The sequence below is a fragment of the Aethalodelphis obliquidens genome, unplaced genomic scaffold, assembly GCF_003676395.1.
Source record: "Aethalodelphis obliquidens isolate GAN/ISIS:26980383/991018 unplaced genomic scaffold, ASM367639v1 scaffold12, whole genome shotgun sequence".
NCBI classification, from domain to species: domain Eukaryota; kingdom Metazoa; phylum Chordata; class Mammalia; order Artiodactyla; family Delphinidae; genus Aethalodelphis; species Aethalodelphis obliquidens.
Genome location: NW_020837956.1, coordinates 7,108,299 through 7,121,547, shown reverse-complemented (window position 1 = coordinate 7,121,547; position 13,249 = coordinate 7,108,299).

The following is a 13,249-nucleotide window of genomic DNA, read 5'->3' as shown; positions in this document are numbered from 1 at the left end:
GAGATCTGAGATGGGACCACAGACAGGCATCAAGCCCTAAACCAAGAGCAGTTTTGATGTGCTTAACATCGGGAAAGGATGGATAATCTGCCCTTTAGTGACTGTACCACTTACTGGCTACCTGAGACTTCTCGCTTTTTTCTGTTATTTACATTTTCATGCGTTTTTATCTTGTCCCCTCAACTGGACCGACAGCTCACAAAGAAGGGGACCGTCTAGTGGGTCACTTGCCCCCTGCTCGGTACCTATTATGTTCAGAAGCCCATCAGTGGAAACATAACTGATTAATTAGTCTTGTCAGTTTCTTGCTCTTCCCTCTTTGTACATGAATGACAGTCAGGCCTGTATATTTTTTAAATGTGGTGAATAAACTTTGTAAACACTTGACTGGGGGGTTTCTAAATTCTCTATCAGTAGAATGAATTTTAATGCTGCCCCCAGTTTTAATGAAATTCCCTTTATGCTGCTTCAGGTTGATGTTTAGAAGTTTACACTAGACTGTTTGTCAATTTTTCTTTTGCATTTAAATTGTCATTCTAGTGAGGTGAACAAAATGAATATTCAGGCTATCAAAATACCATCTTGGGGCTATCAGACTATTGCGAAAGTTGTTTTTTGCTTTAAAGAAAAAGAGGCTCTACAGTTGTCCTTTAGATTTTTTTTGTTGGAATAACATGTTGGCATTACAATGCTGAAAATATGGTCAAGAAGAAAAAAGAGAAAACACACACACACACACACACACACACACACACACAGGTTAATGCTAACCCTCCATTACTGTGCACCTGGGAGCACGGAGCCGACCCTATCAGGGTCTAGAATAGTTGACAGACTGTCAACATGTCGATGACTTTCTGATCTGATTCCATTTGTTACTCTCTCCCAGGACTGAAATGGAGAAAGGGTCACACATCGTCCTACCTTTAGCAACAACTAGAACATCTTCCCAGCTGGAGAAGGGAAAGCCTCCCTCAGCATGATGCCAGCTTGGAAGGCGAGGAACTGTAAAGGCCCCTGGGTTCATGTGAGTAGGGTTTAGTCTGGGCATTGTATAGTCTCAGAGAGAATAAAAAGGTTTCCTGAGGGAGGCTTGGGCAGCACTGGTGAATCAACTATTGTCGTATCGGACTTCAAGGAAGTCCAGCATTAGGAAGTCCCCCGTTTTGTGCAAACTGATCAAATACAGATGTTTCCAAGGGGTTGACGTTATTCACCATGACTTCACTGGAGCTTGAATGGTGGCCAGCCGGTCAGCAGTGGGGTGAAGGCATGTTTTGGCAAAGGGGTGTAAATGTATATACAATCGACAGGATGTGGATGACACTGGACAAACATCTCTTCTCTTGATAAATACGTGTTTTATTTCCAAAAAGTTTTATACCAAGGAGATGTAATGAAAAATAAATATGGTTCCAGGCTTTGCTTAGGTGTCTCTCATGTATGTCAAACTCTGAAAGAGATGACGGGGAAAATATAGGGTTCAAACTTCTGTCTTCCTGAAATATCAGTTTTCATATAAAACTCATCAGCTGAGCTAAGTATTAGGCTTGATCAATGGCAGGAAACTAGGGGATCAAATGCTAATAAATCAGAAACAGATACCCCCTCTCGAGCAGAAAATATATCACAAAACTGACAACGAGAAAATCATCTGATGATTTTTTTAATGCATGCGCATGGAGAAAAGGAGCTTTTTTAGGGGGAGGAGGAGGGCTGCATCTTAAACAGTGACAAAAAATAAGATTCTTAAACACCTTAATCAGACTTTTACATGAACATATGCAAAAGAAACAAGGAAGATCCTGATTTGGGTGAAGGCTGGCTCCTGAGGCATGATGTGTTTGTGTGGGTGTGCAGATATTAAGATGGCAAAGTGAACACATTAAAATCTTACTACTAATATTTTGCTAGATATTTTAATGCATTTTCTCTCTTCCAGAATTACATCTGCAGCCCTCACCCCTCTGTCTTTTAAAAATGTATTGTCTCACAATCCCATTCCCTTACTTCTTAGTATTTTTTCTCATTCATTTTCATTTTGTGAAGTAAATGTTCTAGTGTAATAAAACGTATGTCCAGAAAAATGCACAAATCTTAAATTCACAAATTCCTAAGCTTGATGAATTTTCATAAAGTGGACACACCTGTGTAACTAGCACCCAGCATAAGAAACAGAACATTACCAGCATTCCCCAGAAGCGCCTCTTGTCTTATGTTCCCGTTGCAAACAGAAATCACTATCCTGACTTGTCACACTATGGATTTGTGTTGTCTGTTTTTGATCTTTATGTAAATGGATTCTTGGATGTATTCCTGCATCTGCATTTTTGCTCAACATTATGTTTGTACAATTCATCCATGGTGGTTTGCTGCGCACTTATTAATATTTTAAACTGTATTGTTTTTAATAATATACATACATTCATTTCATTAATGTAGTCTTGTAGGTACAGAAATGTCTCTATTTCAGCACATTGACCGGCATCAGTATTCAGAAGAAAGTTCAAAAGAGTAAACCATCCCCAGCAGAAATCACAAAGAATCTACTGAAAAAATTCTGAATTGACTTGATGGTAATGAAAGGCACATTATCACCAACAACTCTGAAACGTTCATCTTTGTTTTCCCTAAAAATACACATACAATTATTTTTTCTTTTACCCAACTTAAACAAGAATCCAGAGAGTGTGGTCCTGCTGCCTGAATGCAAACTGTTTGCTTCTGTGAAAACAGAGCAAGCTCAATTAAATTAGAAAATCCTGGTATTCAGTAGGACCAAATTTCCCTTCCTTCCTACTTTGCCGTTCCACAGTCTATCACCTAGAGTAATTAAGACCAGGGAGGTATCATCTTCACTGGATTAACCTTAACTAAATTGTGCTCATTCAACATGTGCCCTTTTGATTAGTCCGGGCAGGGCCTGCTGTCTCGGATACACCCACCTTGTAATTCTACACACTTAATTAATTTCAGATGAATAGCGGAGAGGATAAGCTAAATTCTCTGATTAATAAACTATAAGTCCTTATTGTCTGTCAGAGTAGCTCAAGATTTTCATTCTTCCCTTATTTCTTTGCCATGCAAGGGCGAATGGAGATTGAAATGTGCACGCACACACACACAAAACATACACACAGCTGCAAGTGTGTGAGGTCGGTGAACAGATCCCTGAGCAGTTTCATCACTGTAAAGGGCAGACCTTGAGAGAGAAAATACTGCAAGAATTGTTGGTAAAATAGATTATTTTTCTGCCAAGCGTAATTTTTAATGTCCTCCTTTACCTGAACCTTAGTTTTTATTTGCACATATTTTCGTATCCACGTACAGATACAAAACTTCAATATTAATGCCACTAATTTTGTACTTTTAAATGCATTTCTCAGAAGTAAAATACTATTAATAGTCTGAGAACCTTTCTGAGAAATGGTTTGAAGTTATGTGTTGAGTCATCAAATTTGACAGCTCTCAAATATATAATCAAAATTTGCCCTCATGGGCATCTCTGACAGCAAAGAAAATTATTTCCTTATAATAACACAGATCCCAAGGATGTTTATACGCTATAATTTATCTCATATTAAAAGATGGCTCGAAAATTATACAAGATAGATTTACAGCCTCTCCTTCAACCCAGAAAATTTGTGTCTGGTTATTAGTGACTTAAAAACTACTACTGATCTGCATAATTGTACATAAAGAGTTTCCCCAGTAGCTTTTATGTCCTATGATTCAACTTAATGAGGTCAATTATATTCAGGGAATTTAAATTACTGATACTTAGGGAATATAGCCAACATAGCTGTTAGTTTCTAGTTGGTATGCAAGGAATTCTAGTTACATAAGACAAAAATAACATATCTTAATATAGCCAATTTTATGTTTAATTAAGCAGAGACTTTTTTAAGGCCACTAACCTATTTTATACAGAAAATTGTTCAAGAAACCATATACTCAACTCATTTATGTCTTCAGATGTTGGAGCTGTTCCGATTTAGTCTTTGTTCTAAAATGATTTTAAAAAAAACCTTCTAGTAATTCTGTTAGTATTTTCTACTAGTTTAGAAAGTTTAACTGTGAAATTCTTGCACTCCATTTTTAACCACAAATTCCCAAACTACTAAATATTCCTACAAGTTAAAATACTGCTCAATAATGTACCACTAAATGAGTGACAGGGTGTGGAAGATTTTACTGATCATTTTACTAATTGCTCATTTGTGAAAATTCTCAAACTGGTGGAGTCATTTGGTTAATTGAATGCAAATATTAAATAATTTTTGATTGATGACATGCATGCTGATAGGCACATCGTTTTCCAGGATGCATCAGCTAAAATGCTTTATCAGGTTTGTATTATCTCTTCCATCCGAGGCTGGGCACATGGGCATTTTAACTCATGTCAGGAAATCTTATTCTCTCTGCCTTCCCTAAAACCAGATCCTACATTTGACCTTTTAGAAAAACACGAAAGCAAGTAATTTAAGTCAGCCCACACCTGCACCATCTTCCAAAATATCCTCATATGAATGTTTAGCACGTCTCATTCCTGAGCAACTGAGGCGGCCAAGGGACAATTTATTCCCTTTAAAGAACAAAACACTGACATTGCAGTGTGTCATGTTTGCGGTTGCAGTAAAGTGTAAATATTATTCATCAAAGGGCAGCTAAGCTTGGCCCTGCGATTTAGATTTACTATACAAACCAACTATTTTTGAATGATGGAATTAGGCATTTACATAAGGGGACTTAACAGTTCTTCAGCCTGGTTATGTTCTGCTGTTTATGTTACACAGTCGGAACCTGTGAATGCTGTTTTGGGTGATACATTACTAAGAATTTTTACATCAGGAAAGTAACCGTATTATCCGGGATTGTTAGCTGTAAGGAAAGTTGTTTAGCTGAATTCTGCACCTTAAAAAAGTAATAGAAAAATTCCTTAGAAAGTCTCCGAAAAATATAGTATAGTAGTCTCATCACCTAGCGATTTAATCGCCGTGTGTCTCGTACTCCTGTTGGCCTCTTTTAACAGGACTTCCATCAATAAATTCAAGTTTTTGTTTTTGCTTACAATCGGAATTTCAATTAGGGCAGGTCCACAGAAAGGAATTAAAGTTTGGATCCTTTTCGACATCATTTGCAGCTATTTATCACTCTGTCTTGTAAGAATAGCTCCCCTTTCCGCACACCCATTGCTGCCGCCTCCCTCGCTCGGTAAATGAGTCTCTGCGCCAAGCAAGGTCCCTCTGGGCCAGTTCGAATTTCTGTGCCTTCACCCTCGGATTGTCGGATCCCCCTCGTCTTTTTCGTGCATATCTCTGAAAAAAAATGTTTTTAAAAAATTCGTGGTATTTCTACGCACGGATGGAAGGCAAGCGGGAAAGGAGGGTGCAGGTGCGGGCGGTCGGGCGGGCGGCGGCAAGGGCGCGGCGGGCTGGTGGCTGCGGCGCGGAGGCTCTTTCCGGCGCCGGGGGCGGCGCCCCAGGCCGGGTGCGGCGCCCGTTTGGCGCACGTGGCTCTCGGCGCAGCGCAGCCGGAGCGCAGAGAGTTGGGTGTCGGTGGGTGCCTGCGGTTTCCGCCTGGAGCCCGTCGCGCTGCGCCCAGCCGGGAGGGAGGAACGCCCGGGGCCCCGGGGCCGGCGGGCGGCGCGGGCAACGCTCGCTGACCCGGGGCTCCGGCGGGCGGCGTCTGCGCGGAGTCCCGCCGAGCACGCCCCGCGGCCGAGGGATGTCCAGAGGCGCTGGGCGGAGTGTAGGCGCCGAAACATATCTCCGATTCGCCGGAGGCCGACGGGAGGGCCTGGGGCGGCTGGCTAGGCAGCGGGGCAGCTCGGTGGAGAAGGCCCTGCACCCGGCGCAGCGGCCGCCCCTCCGGACCTGCAGGTTTCCGAGGGGAGTCGCTGCCTTAGCGGCGGCGTGCGGGGGCTGCCGAGCTTGGGGCCCGAGAGACGGGCAGGCACGGGGCCAGGGGACTCGGGGTGGGGGGGCGGTGTGGGGCCCGGCGTGGGCGCCTTGTCCGGCGGCGGAGGTGGGCTGCCGCCAAGTGGTTTGCAGCCCCGATTCCGCCACCTCCTGGGCCACGGTAGTGGGCCCGTGGAGACAGGCAGGGAGAGGCGAACGAGGGTTTGCTCGAACCCTCAGGGCCCGGGTCGGAGGGCAAGACCTTAGGCGAGGGTGGCCGCGCGGCCTGGGAGCCCCGAGACCGGACGGCATTAGTGGAGCCGTCCCGACATAGGGGAGTTGGGGGGATGGTTGTGAATAAGTACGGAATGATCAAGGCTCCGGGTTTTTTCTCTCCTCTCTCCGCTTTCCCCGAAGCCCTTTAGAAGCAGGCGATTTGCGGAAACGTGGCTGCCCCGCGCCTCGGGCTCCCACGCCGCATCCCGCCCCAGGGAAGCGCCGCTCAAACCTGACCCCGGCTTGGGGACTTGACCCGGGCTTGACCTCTCCCTCCGCTCCGCCCGCACTCGCGGGATCTAACACTGCGGGCTGCCGGCGAGGACGTCGCCAACATCGCTCCTTAGTCTCGGCGCCCAGCTCCGGGCTCTGGCGCCGAGCTTCCAGGCTGGGGTCGGGACCACAGGACGGTGTATTCTGCGGGGTTTGGGGGTAAGCAGGGGAGAAGATCCCGGCTCTCCGGTGTCGCTAGCGGGTCAGGCCCAGAGCGCATCCTGCTCGCTCCGACCGTGCCGTGGAAGAGCGAGGCCTCCCCAGCAGACCCGGCTAGCCAGGGTCGGGGTTTCCCGAGCAAGGCCGGGCATTTGGGCTCCTGGCGGCCGAGGCTTTCGCGAGGGTGGGTTATCCTCCAGCCACTTTAGGGAAGAAGCGACGAGGCCAAGGAATTTATGGACGACGGGGCACCCACCACTCCCTGCCCTCAAACTCGGGGGCTCCATTCCCTCTGCGGTTACTTGCGGCGCACCCCATTCCTCCCCGACACACTGCCCGCAGCGCTCACAGCCAAAGCCCGCGGCGGTGTGCACCGGCCTGTGCGGGGTGGAGAGGCGGCCCTCTTTGGGTCTCCTGCCTGTCACATCTGCACTTATTTAAAGCTCGGCTGGTGGTCCTCGCTCTCTGGAATGCCGATTGTGGGCCTGGCTGCCTACGACATTTGCACTGATTAGCGAGCCGGTCATGGGGGAGGCCAAAGGCGGGGCGGGGGGGGGGGGGGGAGCTTTGGGGAGACTCGAGGTTCACAGTATTCTTCTTGACCCCGTTCCGAGAGCCAACTTGTAACTCAGCGATTCCCACCGCACCAGATAGCTGAGTGTGTCAGGAAACAGGCCTGAACTTCGAGATCGTTCAATGTGTATAGGAAGTGGCCATTGCACTTTAGCGTGTATGTTGTGGTCCGTGTGCACGCACAACCCGAAATCTGAAGGCTCCAGCGCTGAATCAGGCAGAGTGGGTGGACAAGTGCTGCGGCCCCACGCCACTCCAGGCCCTACAGGTGTGCAGGCAGCGTCTGAGATTTGCAGCTTCCTCAACGCGCCGCGCGACTCTTAAGAAATATCTGCTGGTGCAAGTCCACAAAAAGAGATTGACCTGCTGCATTTAAAATACTGTAAACAAGCTTTAAAAAGGCACAGGATGCCTGCCTCAGAGTCCACACCCTAAGGGGAAGAGGCGTGGGGCAAGTTCGTTGGTGAAAAACAAGATGTGTTCCACCCTAAGGCGAGTCCCACAAGCGTAGGGTCCGGAGAGAGGCAGTTTTCATTCCATAAACCTAGGAGAGCTCAGTCTGATTTTGCATTTGCCTCTGGACTTGGTATAATTAAGGGTGAAAATAAGGCCCCTCTGTATTTCTATTCCCCTTTGCTGTCTGTGAAGCCTGTACCCCAGAGGAAAGTTGTTTTAGTAATCTGGAAAAGAGAAACCATGTGCTGAGTCAGCAAAAATCACGCACCAGGCCAGTTCAGTTCAGTAACACAGCTGTGTGTTATGCACACGCTCTCTAGGCCTTGCGGAGATAATGAAAAATATATTGGAATTTTCATGGCATAGAAATGCCCACAAAGCCCGTTGGCAGTTGAGAGTCATATTAAATTCTGTATCTTCTAATACAAGAATTCTGTTCTGAACATGTCTTCTAACAAGCATTAGACCCAACTCCATTTAATACGAGAGAGGACAAGACAAATGCAATTCTCCAAACAACCCCCAATTTTTTTTTTTTCAAACGGTTGTGCTGCAGAATGTTTAAACATTCCTTTCTGCTTGTGTTCCTGTGACAGACGTTCACGGTGGCTCCAGTGCATGCAATCTGATTTTTCATTTTGAATCATTAAAAGCATTTCTCGAAAATGCATCTTTAAAAGGTCCGACGAGTCTCCTTGCAAATCCTGTTAGAACCTTAATAACCCATTGGCGGTCCCGCCTTCCCCTTTATGTGCATGGAATAAATGTATTCACAGAGAGCCACTTGGAAGGCAACTCACTTCTTAAGCAACTATTTTGGAGAATGATTTCTTATCTTTTAACTGTACAAGTCTTATCCCAATTTGCAGAACTGGAGCATTTCAACTTTGGAACTACAGCCCAGATCATTGCATTTTTAGTGAGAGTATTTCTGGGAATACTTCTTCATAATTCTCTTAATCTCTTAGTTGGAAAATGTGTGGCTTTTTTCTTACACTAGCATATTGCGTAAAAAACCAGCCAAAAGTTTGCTTCTATTTCATTCATCTTTTCTATCTTAAAACTTAAATAGTACAACTTTTATGCTTTTACTCTTTGAATTCTTAAAGATATAGCTGACTTTTTTAGGTTGTTTCAGCATAATGCAAAAACATCTGGATGTAAAATGAAAAATTTAGTCTGTCACCGAGGTTCCAGATGTTTGGTGCTGTGTAGACAAAACATCAGGATGAGTGACTGAAATTTTTCTCTCCTAGCCAGATGGTTTAGTGCCTGGTGCTTCTATAAGGAAGCATATTTTCCTTTCTCTAAACATCACATCCTACTGTATCCCACGTAAGGCATGATTTACGCTCTTTCATCGACAAAAATGCTGGGCCATTTGGAGTGTAGCAGAGCAATCCGTAAGTGAAACTCTCAGTATGTGTTTTGGAAAATGTAGTCCAAGTACAAGTGTTCGTGTGTACTTAGGAGGGAGTGGTGGTGGAGGAGCCAGAAATGGGAAGGTAAGAGAGAGAGCCTTGTTCAATGGGGGGAATGACTTGACTAAAAGGACAGCCTTCTAAGAATCCATTTGTGGCATCCCATAGTCTTAAATAGGCTAAAGGTAGCATTCAGCAGCAGCTTGGACAGGGCTGCCTTTTGCCTGAGATGCGACTGGGCTGTGAAATATGGTTGTGTCCTCTGAGGCCCTCTTTCCCCTTTATTCCTTCTTGAAACATTGTAAAATAAAACAAGTAAATGTAATGTAACATAAAAACATGATTGCACAGGTGGGGAAATTCCATATTTGAAAAGTAAGGAAACAACGTGGTGAATATTTAATCAGTCAAAAAATACAGTGCCAGTGAATAGGTTTCTCTTCATGTGAAATGTCACCACACTTTACAGTTGTTAAACTGGGGGATGAAGAGAGAGCAACATTTCTTCCTTCCCCAGAATCACAGAGATTAAGATCATGAGCAGAGTCTGAGCTTTTCCAAGTCACTTTGCCTTAGCCATGCAGAGAAAGAAGGAACAAATACAAGAGAGGCCTTCCACGAGAATCAGCAGATGAAATCAAACCCAGAATGAATTCCATTCTACTTATTACCTCACACACTCCCTGCGTTATAGAAGAGTGTTTAGACAATGGATGGCAGTGAATGTTAAAACATCATAAAATTTGACCACGTTAACAATTGCTGCAAGAAAAACATACCATTTTGAATAGACCTTCTTATAACTCAGTATCTGAGACTCAGATAATAAGACCCAGGATTTCAATACTGGCCCCAAATCAATTTTTAAAAATAGTTTACAGGGATCTAGTAGAGTTTCAGGGGTACACATACTGAGTCATCAAGAGTCTTGAAAGTCAAAAAGGAATCTTTAACACCATATAAAACAGAATCACAGTTATTTTTCTTGATTGCTATAATGGGGATGTTTTGGGGACTTTTTGGTGATGCATTTATTAGGATAATAAAATGAGGGGGCTGGAAGGGACTTACCCAGACCTCCTCTCTCCTTTTATAGATGAGTACATTGGGCACCAAAAACATTAAAGGACCTACCCAAGGTCACATATTGAAAAAGTGGAAAAGTCAGAACTAGAACCGCTTAGTTCCGGTCGTGACAGAGTCCAGAGCTCGTACTATGGCAGCTTGCCTTTGGATCGTTACCACTCTGCTCAGTCACAGATTTCCGAGCAGTGTCCAAGAAACTGACACCCGTCACTACAGGCTGGAGACAGCTCAGAACCATTCATTTGTGTTACACATCTAAGAACAATAATACAAAGCCAGCACGAAGGCAGAGTTCCCCCATTTGTCTCCATAGTAAGAGGGACTATTGCAGAACAGAACCAATAAAACTCCAGCAACTTCAACAATTTGGCTAGTGGTCCTGATGACAACAAACGACAGCTTAGCTTTTTATAGAGAACTTGCAGCACCTTGGAGGAATGCCATGCACACAAACTGCTACAGTATCTTTTCTTTGAAAATAATGCATTCAGACATTCAAAGTAAGTGACTTTAATGGGGAGGAGGAGGTGGCTGTAGCCATGTCAACACGATTCTTTACAGAAGACAAAGTGTTCCACCTGACTCACAACCATCTTAACTCCCTGTTCCAGTGGCCTGTATGATGAAATGGAAGGTTAGGATGCATTGGGTAGGTGGAGGGTGAAGGATGGGGGTCGGAGGATCAAAGAGGAATGCGCTGCTTAGGGACATTTAGATAGCAACTTGAAGCATACATACGTCCCCAGTTTTCAGGATCTAGGACCTCACTGGTTCTTCACGGCATGAGCGAAGGAGTTGGTCTCATACGTGATGTTACCAAACCTCTTCCCTTTTATGTTTTATTTAACATCAAATGAGAACACAGAAGCATTGCTTCTAAGAAAGGAATACAACTCTTCATCATGAGTGTTTTGGTCCAAGAAATGCAAGTAAGGATAGCGATTAGGAGAAATGGGGGTGGGAGGAGTGAGTGAAGTCAAGACTCAGTATTCGGAGTTGTGAGGGAAGAGACAGTCATGTTTCCATTGGCCTGGAGAGAGGAGAGATCCTGTTAAGGCCTTCTCTTCAAGCTAATCCAAGGTCAGTGCCTCCTGAGAAGCAGGATCTGGCCAGAATTTGAATTGAGGGATGGGAGAGGTAGCAATGCTGGGAAAAGAGGTCTGACAACCTATATTCTTCTTTTGAAATGCTTAGGGGAGCAACTAAACCAGCCAAAGTTAAACCAAATAAAAGCAGCATGCCCGCTTACCTCTAATTTACTCTCCCAAACAGATCATCATTTGGGCTATTCCCCTGAAGTCAAGCATGAAATCTATTTAGCCGGAGAGCTACCCATTTCCTCTGACCTGCAGAAGAGATGCCCTGTTCTCTAAGAATCCCTGGAATGCCAGAATCCAGAGAAAACTGGAGCCACATGCCTGGGCCCCTTGAGATCCTCCCATTCCTACCCCCATGCCAAAGAAACATGTTAACAAAGAAGGAGCAGACTTTCAGCACCACCTGACCCAGAAGCACAGCTGCTGATTCATCCGTGTAGGTCACTGCATGACTTCAAAGTTGCTGTGGATTTAAGAGTGTCTCTTATCAACTGGCGTATTTAAATCTTTTTTGTGCCTGGGACCTTTTGAGCAGTTTTGTAAAACCTATAGACTCCTCAGAAAAATGCTCTTAAATGCACAAATGATATTGAACTAAAGTTATCAGAATAATATTAAGAAACAAATTTGTGAGACAGTATTACATTTGCTTCCGTATTAACCCATTAAATGTAAAATCTACTGGTGGGTCTAATAACTTACGTAATATTGAAATAGGGATAAGTGTGAGTGATAATTCAAACTATCGTCAACAACTATAGTGTGATACAAAGGTATCTGTGATTTCTGTTGGTGACAAAGTCACAGGGACAGCCAATGCTATGTTCATAATGAAAAGGAATGCTAATTTTCAAGTAGAGGTTTGTAGAAATGAAGATGTAATTTTTTCACACCCAAGTTTATGAACTTCTGCTTTTATCTGATTACATTTCCAAATCACTTGACTTCCAAGTGAAGGAAGGACCCCGTAGGAGGAAGAGCGGTTCTAGTAGTACTTTAGACATATGCAGTGGTCATAGCCGTTTGAATCTATTTTGATTGGATTATACTGAGTCCAAATTTGGAAGTTAAACGTTGAGCCTGTGATATTAGACTTGGTCTGAGGTGAAAAGTAACTTTATATTGTAATCCAGTAGAGTGGAGATCTTGAGAAGTGTTCCCTTGCCAAGAGGACACTGAAGGGAGTGTCAAAGATCACCTGTCAAAGTGGGGTGGGGAGGGGGAGGCATAACCAGAGCCAGGAAGGACTTGATAAGGTGAGTGGGTCACCTCTGCTTGGTGCATGAGCCTGGGGTGGGGCTCAGACTGGAATGTGAAATGCAGAGGGACCTAGGGAAGGATTCCTGACTGCTGATGGCAGGCAGAGAGTCTCCCAGGAGGATGACAGTTCCAGCCTCCAAAACCTGTGGCCACAGAGGAAATAAGTCCAGGCACAAGTCAGAAATGCTATAGCCTCCCCGCAGGGAATCTCTAGCAAGCCAGTGGAGCAGAAGGGATCTGCAGGTTAGGACAGAACAGCCTGTAGCCTGGGAACCGAGGGCAGAGAGAGAGAACCCAAAGCAGAGGGTCTTCCTGAAGGTGAAGAAACAGGCTGATATTATGAACTTCATTCAAATTAAGAACTTCCATTCATCAAAAGACATCATCATTAAGAGAATGAAAAGGCAGACCACAGACTGTGAGAAAAATATTCACAACATGTCTATGTGACAAAGGATTCATATCTGAGAATATGTAAAGAATTCTTACAAATCAATAAGAAGACTACAAACCAAAGTTTATGAATGAACAAAAGACTCAACAGCTACTTCGCAAAATAGGATATCCAAATGGCCAACAAGCATATGATGAGGTGCTCGACGTTATTAGTCATCGGGAGAATGCAAATGAAAACTTCCCTGAGATACACACATAACAGACAGGCCAAAATCTAAAAATAAAAACAAAACATTGACAATATTAAGCATTGGAGAGGATGTGGAGCAACTGAAATTCTTACATTGTGGGT